Source organism: Indicator indicator, chromosome 12 (genome assembly GCF_027791375.1).
Source record: "Indicator indicator isolate 239-I01 chromosome 12, UM_Iind_1.1, whole genome shotgun sequence".
Classification (NCBI taxonomy): Eukaryota; Metazoa; Chordata; class Aves; order Piciformes; family Indicatoridae; genus Indicator; species Indicator indicator.
Window position 1 is genome coordinate 8753347 of NC_072021.1, and position 12886 is coordinate 8766232.

Genomic DNA, 12886 nt, shown 5'->3' on the forward strand with positions numbered 1-12886 from the left:
CTGTCAGCTGATGACAGAGGCAGACTCAAAGCAAAGGACACATCTGTGACAGTGAGACAGTGCACAGCAATGGGGAACTCTCCACTGCTGTATACCAAAACTTCACACTGTTGTAAAAAACTTTCCTGAGCTCAAACTCAGAAAGCTCCATGCCTTGCTATGCATGAGAAGTCAGGTACTTGTTTCAAGAGGCTGGAGACTAGTTTAAGACCCCTCTTGGGGATGCATCTGGATGAAGTGGCAGGAACTCATTGCTGCAGCTTCTGTTCCTGTTGACGGTCCTGTATCAAAGGACAACAGTGGTCCTTCTGGCATTTTTATCAAGGAGATGCATTTCCTTTAAGATTTGCAGTGGAGAAAAATGCTCTAATTGTACTTACTGCACACAACATTAAAATTTCTTACACCTGTGTTTGGAAAATACAGGAACCTGCCTGGGGGCCCTCAGGTTTCAAGCACTCTCAGTATCTTGCAGCAGAGTCTTTGTGATGCCTGTACACAGGAGCATCTCCTGCCTCCCACGGTATGAGCAAGACACTTCTGCTGTATACTCCACTACCCCTTTTTGGGTACCCCAGAAAACATGGTAGGGCTTGTGACTGCAATTCACTCAGCTCAGGATGGTAACTTTTCTGGCTCAGCAAGACTACCTTTTCCAGTAAATCTGCCTGAAGAGTTAGTTCAAGGTAAGATAACTGCAAACAGAAAGTATTTTCTTCCACAACATCTAAACATTAAGAATATGTTATCAAGTTTATGGAATATGTGGGGGGGAGAAAAGATCTTGAGGAAAATCAAACCAAAACAGTCTTTCTTATTTAATCAGGCTTCCCACAGACTTCCCTGACACCCAGTATTTCACCCAGCTGCCTGCCTCCACATCTGTTTGCATGTATTAAAGAACAAGGAGTCAGCCAATGCTCTGTTTGACATCCTTCTGGGTATCCACACAGATTTACTCTTTATCCCCAGACTAACTTCCTTCTTTTCCAGGGGACAGGTCTAGCCATTCCTCTTAATTAAAAATGCAGGCAGAAGCTCTACACATTGTTCAGGGTTATCAACATTTGAGTTTAGCCTCCTATCAGCAAAGTATTGTTGAGACAAAAAAAACCCCAAACTTACATAAAAACAAAAGGAGGAAGCCGTGCAGTCCGTAAGGCAGGAGAGGCAGCGTCAAGTGAAGAAGTGGAATACAGACATGTCCCTAAAACAGCACAAGAGACTCCAGCAAAAGTTAATACAAAGGGAAGAACATTGATCAGAATTAGTGCTAAGTGCACACAGCAATCCCAACCACTCCCCAAAAAAAACAGAAAAAAATACTTTCGAAAGAAAACTGCAGCAGTCAAAAAAGTTCAAATCAGCTCCCAAGCTGCTATCTTCGTTTTGGAGAAAGCAGGAGAGTCACTGTCTCACCTACTTGAAGCAGACAGCAGCACCACAAAACTTCTGCATTTTGGCAACAGCATAGAGTCAGGGGTGCTTCCCACACCTCCTACACATTTTGCTCTTGAAATCCGGGGAACATGGAACAACAACTGGAAACTTTTTTGTGTCCCTTAATATTGCCCATTGGAAACTTCCCCTAACGTTGTCACTGCTACCTGTGCTAAAATCTCCTCAGGTACCTGCAGCTGGTGCCTATTCTCCACTTGCCTGCCCCAGCAGGCTGAAAGCACAGCTCAGTCATGAATAAGAATGCAGAATGCTAGAGCTGCTGAGGGATTGCCTTTGGGTTTGATGTGGGAGTTGTTTGGTTGCAGTTTTATTTGCCTGTGGGGTTTTTTTGTTTGTTTGTTTGTTTCACTGTGGATGGTTTTGTTTGTTTTTGGTTTTGTTTTTGTGGTGGCGTGGTGGTTACTCTCTAGAGCAAAAAGGCCTCCAGCAAAGAAAAGCTTCAATACACAACAGCATTTCTGACAGCATGCTGAAAACCTGCAGTACTGGTGTGCCAAGAAGACAGCTTTAAACACTGCAAATGTCCATTTCCAAGTGTTACTGCCTGCCAGAAGTTCATCTAAAGTCAGCTGGCAGTATTTGAGGGCAAACTGCAGGCATTCCTGGTGGATTTAATTTTCTTTAGCAGACTGTTAACAGTCTCATCCAGACTAATTAAGACTCAGCAGCAATGCCTGTACAGGCATTGGATCAGGACTGGGACTGCTTCTTCCGAAAGAAACCCCAAATCAGAAAGGGGCTTTTCATTCACTGTCTTGAGGCACTTCAGAAGGTCTGAATTTAAGAGACTGTAAATAAACTATCTCTTTATTTAAGACTAGAAGAATTTGTTAGTAATACTTCCGTTCACAAATCGCAAGGGAAGAGCTCATGAAACCAAACTTATTCTGTCCTTCAAAGTATTCCCCCTCTCCAGAACAACTCACTGCAAGTAAGGTTACAGCAGCATTAGCAGCATGCCAAGCACTTCCCAGAAAACTTAAGCATCACCCCCTCCCTGAAAATGCTGTTGGGAGTCACATTGCACCCACCTGTTCCAAAACACTACGGTCTTCATAGGAACCACAGCAGCTGGAGGACAGGGAAAGGAAGAAAAGGGACAGACAGCACCTTGCAGTAGTCAGAGACAAGCAAGAGCTGTCCAGGCTCCAAGCCTGCCAAAGAAAGATCATACATCTCATGGACATTAAAATGGATTTGTAAAGTCATCTAGGTTGCAACAACCCAAATACCTACCAGATTCTGCCCATCACTGCAGTTGCAAGGTAAGAGAGCATGACATTTTTACAGCAGCCATCAATGCACTTATCAGAGCAAAGCACTGACACGACCAAAAAGCATTTACAGCTGCAGAACCCAAGAATGTGTGTAATCCTTCTATTGAGCTCTCACAAAGACTCTCCTGGGAACCATTTGGGGGCAAAAAGATTCATCAGATATGCCACAGGATATCAAAACAAAGCAAATAGTTCTTTCCATGTGAGAAACAAGTCTGTACAGGGACAAACAATAGCAACACTATTGTCATTGCCATCCAGGCTGCACAGAGCACTCTGTCAGCAGCATTTGCTGCTTTACAAGACAGACCAATGCACTAAGAACACAAGGAGAGGAGAGCAACAGAGGGAGCCTTGAACTCAGGAGGCAGAACAGTATTTCAGCTCTTTCATACAACAAACTATTTGGCAAAAAATTCAAAACTTAACCTGCTGCAGCTTCTGGAAAAAGAACTTAGGAAGACATCACTGTTGGTAACATTTGAATCCAAACTAACTGAAAACCTAGAGGAAAACAGGGAGGGAAGAAATGAAACTTAACCAAAAGATGGCAAACGTGGCCAGCGTCTAAACCCAAGATGCATACAACAGGACTGCTAATTAAACAGTCAGTGCTGATTCACTCAACCTGCAGCTTCTGCACATCTCCCTTTACCAGGCTGCTGTCAAATCACAGAAGCTATGAGCAGTGCAGAATCAATGTCATGCTGCTGTTCTTCCAAAGCAAGGCTGCAGTGAGGCTCTCATCCTCATAACTCATGGAGTTACCCTCAGCCAGTAACACACTGTGCCTGAGGTTTAATTTTAGGACAGGACAGAACAGGACAGGACATTTCAGGACAGGACAGGACAGGACAGAACAGGACAGGACATTTCAGGACAGGACAGGACAGGACAGGACAGTATCACCCAGGTTGGAAGAGACCTCCAAGATCATCCAGTCTGACCTATCACCCAGCCCTAAGCAATCAACCAGACCATGGCACTAAGTGCCTCATTCAGTCTTCTCTTGAATGTCTCCATCGATGGCGACTCCACCACCTCCCTGGGCAGCCCATCCCAATGGGCAATCTCTCTGTGAAGAACTTCCTCCTAACATCCAGCCTGTACCTCCCCTGGCACAGCTTGAGACTGTGTCCCCTTGTTCTGTTGCTGGTTGCCTGGGAGAAGAGACCAACCCCCACCTGGCTACAACCTCCCTTCAGGAAGTTGTAGACAGCAATGAGGTCACCTCTGAGCCTCCTCTTCTCCAGGCTAAACACCCCCAGCTCCCTCAGCCTCTCCTCACAGGGCTGTGTTCCAGGCTCCTCGCTTTGTTGCCCTTCTCTGGACACATTCCAGTACCTCAACATCTCTCTTGAACTGAGGAGCCCAGACCTGGACTCAGTACTCAAGGTGTGGCCTGACCAGTGCTGAGTACAGGGCAAGAATAATTTCCCTTGTCCTGCTAGCCACACTACTCCTGATGCAGGCCAGGATGCCATTGGCTCTCCTGGCTGCCTGGGCACATTGCTGGCTCATGGTCAGTCTACTATCAACCAGCACCCCCAGGTCCCTCTCTGCCTGGCTGCTCTCCAGCCACGCTGTCCCCAGCCTGTAGTGCTGCATGGGGTTGTTATGGCCAAAGTGTAGAACCCTGCACTTAGCCTTGTTAAATTTCACCCCTCTGGCCTCTGCCCACACATTGAGCCTATCAAGGTCCCTCTGCAGGGCCCTCCTACCCTCCAACAGATCAACACCTGCTCCTAACTTCATATCATCTGCAAACTTACTGATGATGGACTCAATTCCTCCATCCACATCATCAATAAAGATATTGAACAGGAAGGGGTCCAGCACTGATCCCTGGGGGACACCACTAGTGACTGGCCTCCAACTGGATGTGGCACCATTCACCACCACTCTCTGGGCCCGGCCCTCCAGCCAGTTCTTGACCCATTTCAGAGTGAATCTGTCCAAACCACGAGCTGCCAGCTTTGCCAGGAGCTTCTTGTGGCAGACAGTGTCAAAGGCTTTGCTGAAGTCCAGGTAGACTAAATCCACAGCCTGCCCTGCATTCACCAGGCAGTAACCTGATCATAAAACCAGATCAGGTTGGTCAGGCAAGACCTGCCCCTCCTGAATCCATGCTGGCTGGGCCTGATCCCTTGACCATCCTGTAGGTTCTGTGTGATTGCACTCAAGATGACCTGTTCCATAACGTTGCCTGGCACTGAGGTCAGGCTGATAGGTCTGTAATTTCCAGGTTCCTGCTTCAGGCCCTTTTTGTGGATGGGCTCCAATATAGGTTTGAGGGTAGTTGGTCACTTGAAGTGTAGAAATGCCCCACTATAGGCAAATTATCTCAAGAGAAAGATGAGCTATGTTTATCCTCCTGACATGCATTTTGCTGAACACAGCAAATTACAACAAGTTTGCCTGGAAATATCCCTTCACCTGAATCAAAACAGCATCTGATCAGCAAAATGAGACTCCTGCGGTAGGAGAGGTTTCATGTGGAACCAAGAGCTGGCAAAGGCCACTCTGCTTTCATGGAAGAGCTTAACACCACATGCTGCCTTCTAGCCTTCTAAGAAACCAGAGGAAAGAGAGGGGAAAGGGACAGAGGCAACTCAACAAGAAAAAAAAAAAAAAAGCAGAGAACCAGGCAGGTGCACCCTGCAACAATGTGTGGCTCCAGTGGATTGATGCAGAGTGCACCATGGAATATTCCAGGCCTTTGTTCCCGGTGTTTTGCAATTGCCTGTGTAGAAAGGGTCACTCCTGAGGTGTCTGGCAGCTTGGGCCAAAGAATCCAACTCTGTTAACCCCTAGCTTGTCAAAAACACCCTGCAATTAACAGTTTGCCTGGGCTGACTTCTACACACTGCCTGGAGCTGTTCATAGGATTACACACCCCAGAGAAGCAGCTGCACCTCTCCCCTGGGGCCAAGTGCTGTGGGCGCTCAGGACCCACAGCAGCTGCTCAGCCAACGTTTTCCACAAAGCCAGCTCACTGCACCCTTCTGCCACATCCTTTGGCGTTCCTTTTGGATTTGCCTCTCAGTTGCAGCTGGATTTCACGCTGCAAACACAGCTGCCCCACAAGCAGCTGCTCCGCTCCTCCAACAGTGCAGCACAGAGGGGATGGGGCTGGCTCTGAGAGCCAGGCTGGGCCAGGTGCATCCTGCCTACAGCATAGGATCACAGGATGTTAAGGGTTGGAGGGGACCTTCCAAGATCATGGAGTCCAACCCCCCTGCCAGAGCAGGACCATAGAATCCAGCACAGGTCACACAGAAACACATCCAGATGGGGCTGGAAAGTCTCCAGGGAAGGAGACTCCACAACCTCTCTGGACAGCCTCTTCCAGTGCTCTGTGACCCTCACAGTGAAGAAGTTCCTCCTCATGTTGAGATGGAACCTCCTGTGCTGTAGTTTATATCCACTACCCCTTGTCCTATCACAGGGAGCAAGTGAGCAGAGCCTGTCCCCTCCCTCCTGACCCCCAGCCCTCAGATATTTATAAAATTTATTAAATCCCCTCTCAATCTTCTCCAGACTAAGGAGCACCAAGGACGCTAACGTCGAGTTGGGCACAAAAAAGTTGCTCAGCCCATTCCACTCCAGCCCTGCGAGGGGCAGGAGAGCCCTCCAGGGCAGGGCCTGGCAGGAGGCCGACAGGCAACCCGCAGCCCTCCTGGCTGCCGCCGCCGGAGCTCTTCAAGGTGCCGCCCCCCGACAGGCCCTCACCTGCGTGTCGTGGCGGCGGAGCTGGCGGTACGACGACGTGCCGAGATACGAAGCCCTCTCCAGGCACACCAAGTACAGCTGCAAGCACAGCGCCGTCCAACCGGCCCGCGCCCAGCACGTAGCGGCCGCCGCACCTCTCCCGCAGCTCCTCGGCGGCGCTGATGCCCAAGTGCAGCTTCATGGCGGGACCGTGCCTGAGGCGAGAGGCGCAGCTCGTAGCGGTCGTGACGCCAGGGGGCGCTGCGGCTGTGCCAGCCCCCGGCCCGGCACAGGTCCCTCCGGCGGGACGGTGCCGACGGCGCGGCCCCGGCGGCTGCTCGGCCTTCACGGCCTCGTTAGGGCGAGGGGCAAGAGGAGGTGACATTAACGGGCTGCAAGCGCCAGGCAGTGCCCGCAGGGGAAGCGGCCTGGCTGGGAAGGGTAGGGGAGACTCGCGGCACTGATGAGCTGGTGCTGAGCAAGGAGGAAAGGCTGTTACAGCAGCCTGGGGCGGTGCGGATGGCACGGAGCAGGGCACTACGAGGTAATCATGATTCACTTTTTTAAAACACAGGAACTTGGGATGCCGAAAGGGCGTGCAGCAGGCTTGTAAGAAAAGCAAGTTCTTTGTCCACCCAGCGCCTCACTGGAGGTCAAGCAGTGTCTGTCTCTGTCCCGGGGCTTTTGCTATGGTTAATCTCTGGTCTGTATCTCACAACTTCTTCAGCCTATTTCTGGTGACCCTGGGGAAAAGCACTGCGGGGGCTCAGCCTTCTCCTCTGAGTCATCGTGGAAGCCCTCAGCGGTGCTGCTGGGGATGTGAACTGAGTTCATCAGCGTGGAAATAACGCAGCTGAGTTGCCTCCCCTGCAAACAGGGACCCAAGTGCAGTGCCTCTCCAAAAGGCCTTGTCAGAGAGTCACCTCAGGAAGGCTGTGAGTCACTGACTCACCCTGGGAAAATCCCTGCCCAGGGGAAGGAGGCTTGTCTGTATTTTTCAAGAAACAGGATTAACTGGGGGGCATTCTGGAGAAAAGGGAGTCAAATAGCATTGTATAACATGTTTGATAGCTCCGTTTGTTTTTCCTCATCTGTGCAGCCAGATAGAACCAGTCTGACAACTTCTGGAGCACTGGCACAACCACCCTTTTACAGAGCCAGCTTTGTAGCTCCCTGTGCCACAGCTGCCCTCTTGTACCTCAGAGATGAGGCACCCACACCCCGGCGCTTTCCTTGCGTTTAGGTGCAAGGCCTGAAGATCTCATTTATTCAAGGGTAAACACCTAACCAGCGTAACCTGACAACTGTAATGATATTACCTGACTTGGGGACATCTTGATTTCCACCACCTTGTCCTCTCCTTCCCCAGTGAAATCCAGATTTGCTAGACTAGTGCAGAGCAGCAAGGAGAACACAAGGAGTCTGGATTAGCTCTGCTGAGTTAGCTGCCCACAAACCACATTCTGGTTGGGTGAGCAGGTGGTGAATGCAGCAGCAGCAATTCATTCAAAGCAGTCATTTCAGGAGCAGGCTTTTGGCTGCTGCTGAACTGAAGCATTTGCTGTGGTTAGAATGGAAGGCAGGGAAGGACTGAAGGAATGAAATACCAGAGGATCCAACAAAATCAGCTTAGCGCTGGGTGGCTGCAGGGCAGCAGAGGATCAATGTAAGCCTGTGACACATGCTAGAGGAGCGTGTGGCAGGAGGAAGTGACTGCCAGTTATGCTGCCTGTTAACCCAGGGACAAGGCTCCACCACTACTGGACACATGGATTTGTCTGTGTGGTGCACTGGCTTACAGGAGGCCTTTAAAGATCCATCAATGGGGCACTAACGCAAACACACTGTTCACTACCTTTGAGATTAAAACCATAGACATTGACTAAACAGGCTCTGTGGAATGCAGTGGAGACTCACCACATCATCTTGAGTGGGAAGAGATAAACCCAACCAACCCAGTTTTGTTTTCTTAAGCCATCATGATCACTTCAGTACAACTGCCTCACTGCTTCCTTCCACCACAAAAGCTGCCTGGTATTTCAGGCTGCTGCAGGTGCTAGTGATTGACATACCTGCAAAACCCTTGTGCAAAGCTGTCAGAACCCCACTTTTCCTCCTTGCCCAGCTTCCCCATATGCAAGAGGTTAAGAAACTTGTAAAACATAAGCATCTGTTCAGCCTCACTCCATCACAGTGGAACTGCAGAGACACCATAACTGAGAAACAAGGGAGGTTCTTGCTTCCCTGCTAGGGTCCCAAAACTCCTGCACATAGTTAGGGCTTTATATTAACCTTTAAATCTTCTATTAAACTTTTAATATTATCCAATTATTTTAACACTTTTCTTGGGGTACTAAATATTTTTAGATCTTTAGAACCGTCTCCAAAGCTTGAATGCTTTTATAGTCCACACAACCTAAACTGAAGGTTGTACATTCAGCCTCTTACGTAGAGATCTTGTTTGAACATCCTCCTTTGGAGGATTTACCACCCAGTTTCAAATATTCTCGCAGTTGTCCACTTTGGCAGGATTGCAAATTAAAGGCTAACCCAGCCTGCCCTTATCAGAACAGGACCAAGCCTAAGAATCATACAAGCCTAGCCTAACGCTTTAGAGTAAGGTGAGGGGTTTTGAAGAGGACTCATTTGTGCCAGACTCATTTCCCCTCTCTGTGTTGCGCTCATTTCTCAACTTCAGCTGAACTGAAACATCTGCAGAACTTTGCACACGGGGGAAATTGATAGTGCTCAAATTGTCTTTGGGGGGAGTTCAGCAACCATACTGTGGGGCTGTAAGACTGCAACAGGTTCTGGAAACACTGGCACTGCCCCCATGCAAGATTTCAGGGCCTTTCATGAAGAGCTCATGAACCCCTTGCTGTGGCTCCACAGGAACCGTAACCTTTGAATGCAATGACTGGAGCCCAGGGGATTGCAGTGGCTAAGGCTCATGGTTCCCCCCCATGCCAGCCTGCCAGGCTCCTCTCCTCTGTTAAAGGAGAACATGCCATCTCCACTGCTTGCTCTCTTCCCCTGCCATTATCAGTTTTGATGAAGCACTTTACGGGGCTAAACTGGGTAGGAAATGCCTCTTATTCCTCAAGCAGAAGCACTCCCTTGAAGGAAGGGCAAAAGAAAGCAGAGCAGCAGCTGTAGGGTAACCAAACTGCAGATGGACTTCAAACTTAGTGAAAGTCTGTTTTACAAAAAAACCTTATTACTGTCCCTCTTGATCATGCATTTAGGTTAGCTCAATTATGCACTTAATGGTTTTAATCCTGCAAAACTGCCAACCTCTCAAGGTCCTGTAGCAAATAAATAGCTCGTGCTAGGGTCTCTTACATTTGCTGCCACTGGTGGTTTGCTTGGATGCTTTGTGGTGAGAAACACACAAGCTGAACTGAGGGTCCTATCAGCCCCAGGTGAATACAGGATTATTACTATGGTGTCATGCCCTAGAGCAGACTTAGATCAAGCATCAATTGAAAGGCACCCCCCACTCAACTCTGTGTTTTAGACAACAGTCAAACAGCTTGATCTGCTGTTCTCAAATAGAGAAGGGCTGGTGGGAGATGTGATGGTTGGAGGCTGTCTAGGGTGCAGCGACCATGAGATAGTGGAGTTTTCAATATGCAGGGAAATAGGGAGGAGCAGTGACAGAACCCTCACTTTGGACTTCTGGAGGGCAAACTTCAGGTTGTTCAGGCAACTTATTCGGAAAGTTCCCTGGGTAACAGCCCTTAAGAAGAAAGGGGTCCAGGATGGTTGGACCTACTTCCAACAGGAGCTCCTAAAGGCACAGGAACTGGCAGTTCCCACATGCCGTAAGACGAGCCGGCGGGGAAGACGACCAGCCTGGATGAGCAAGCAGCTCCTGAAGGATTTAAGGGAAAAAAAGAGGGTTTATCGCCTTTGGAAAGGGGGGGAGGCAACTAGTGATATGTTTAAGGATGTTGCTAGATCATGTAGAAGAAAAATTAGAGAGACAAAAGCACAGTTAGAAATTAAACTGGCCGCTTCCGTGAAGGATAACAGAAAGCATTTTTATAAATATATTAATGCTAAAAAGAGGGGCAAGAGGAACCTCCACTCTTTATTGGACGTGGAGGGTAACATTGTAACTAAGGATGAGGAGAAGGCTGAGATTCTAAATACCTTCTTTGCCTCCATTTTCAACAGTAAGGCAGGAGGACTTCAGGATAACTGGCCTCCTGAGCTGGTTGATGGGGTCAAGGAGCAGTGTTGTACTCCTGAAATCCATGTGGAATTAGTTCGAGACTTGTTGAGTCACTTGGATATTCACAAGTCCATGGGACCTGATGGGATTCATCCTAGGGTGCTGAAAGAGCTGGCAGATGAGCTGGCCAAGCCTCTGTCCATCATTTTCCACCAGTCCTGGCTCACTGGAGAGGTCCCAGAAGACTGGAAACTGGCCAATGTGATGCCCATCCACAAGAAGGGACAAACAGAAGAACCTGGGAACTACAGGCCTGTCAGCCTGACCTCAGTGCCAGGGAAAATCATGGAGCAATCACTGCACACCTGAAGGATAGCCAAGGAATCAGGCCCAGCCAACATGGATTTAGGAAGGGCAGGTCCTGCCTCACCAACCTGATCTCCTTCTATGATCAGGTGACCCGCCTGGTGGATGTGGGGCAGGCTGTGGATGTAGTCTACCTGGACTTCAGCAAGGCCTTTGACACTGTCCCCCACAGCAAACTCCTGGCCAAGCTGGCAGCCTGTGGCTTGGACAGCAGCACTCTGTGCTGGGTTAGGAACTGGCTGGAGGGCCAAGCCCAGAGAGTGGTGGTGAATGGTGCCACTGCCAGCTGGCAGCCTGTCACTAGTGGTGTCCCCCAGGGATCAGTGCTGGGCCCCATCCTGTTCAATATCTTTATTGATGATCTGGATGAGGGGATTGAGTCCATCATCAGTAAATTTGCAGATGACACCAAGCTGGGAGCAGGAGTTGATCTGTTAGAAGGTAGAAGGGCTCTGCAGAGGGACCTTGACAGGCTGGATAGATGGGCAGAGTCCAACAGGATGGCATTCAACAAGTCCAAGTGCCAGGTGCTGCACTTCGGCCACAACAACCCCATGCAGAGCTACAGGCTGGGGTCAGAGTGGCTGGAGAGCAGCCAGGTGGAAAGGGACCTGGGGGTACTGGTTGACAACTGCCTGAACATGAGCCAGCAGTGTGCCCAGGTGGCCAAGAGAGCCAAGGGCATCCTGGCCTGCATCAGGCATAGTTTGGCCAGCAGGAGCAGGGAGGTCATTGTACCCCGGTACACAGCACTGGTTAGGCCACACCTTGAGTACTGTGTCCAGTTCTGGGCCCCTCAGTTTAGGAAAGATGTTGAATTGCTGGAGCATGTCCAGAGAAGGGCAACGAGGCTGGGGAGAGGCCTTGAGCACAAGCCCTATGAGCAGAGGCTGAGGGAGCTGGGACTGTTTAGCCTGGAGAAGAGGAGGCTCAGGGGAGACCTCATTGCTGTCTACAACTACCTGAAGGGAGGTTGTAGCCAGGAGGGTTTGGTCTCTTCTCCCAGGCAACCAGCACCAGAACAAGAGGACACAGTCTCAAGCTGAGCCAGGGGAGGTTTAGGCTGGAGGTGAGGAGAAAGTTCTTCACAGAGAGAGTGGTTGGCCATTGGAATGGGCTGCCCAGGGAGGTGGTGGAGTCACCATCCCTGGAGGTGTTCAAGAGGGAATTGGACGTGGCACTTGGTGCCATGGTTTAGATAGGCATGAGGTTTAGGGTGACAGGTTGGACTTGATGATCTTTGAGGTCTCTTCCAACCTTCTTGATTCTATGATAAGGATGAACCAGGAAGGTCACCTTCTGCAGAAAGTAGATTTCTGGAGCCAGCGAACTGCCGATTTTTTTTTTCCCCCCCGTTCACAAATTTGATACAAACCACACCAAGTTTTGCTGAGCCTACTGCATGCAGAGCTGTGAAACATCACAACTGGGAGTTACAAGATCTTTGCAGTGAATGGTAATTAATAAGCTACAGCTTTTCATTCCAGATTTCTGTTTTCAAGTCTGCTGATTTAAAGCACCCCAACTATTCTCCGGAAGAATTCTCTGATTGAGTTACCCAGGAGCTAGCTGAGACTTACGCAGTTGTTCAGTACATTGAAAAACCCCAAGGGCAGCAAAGCTAAATTTAAACCAGTTGGTCTCTAATAGAAGGAAAAGAAAAAGCTAACAGCAGCCAGCCACTTGTTAGGGAACACGGCACTAGAAATACCTGACTCAGAGGGTTTTGCAGTCCTGTTCACAGCAGGGTTCTTACTGTGTAAATAGATGATCTTTTGGTTAGTGGCTATTCAATTTTTAGCACACTCCCACCTGAAGCTGCACCTTTTCTGTTTCAGGAATACTTTGTGTTCATGTCCACAGTAATGGAATTTTGGAACTGCTGCAGACAATC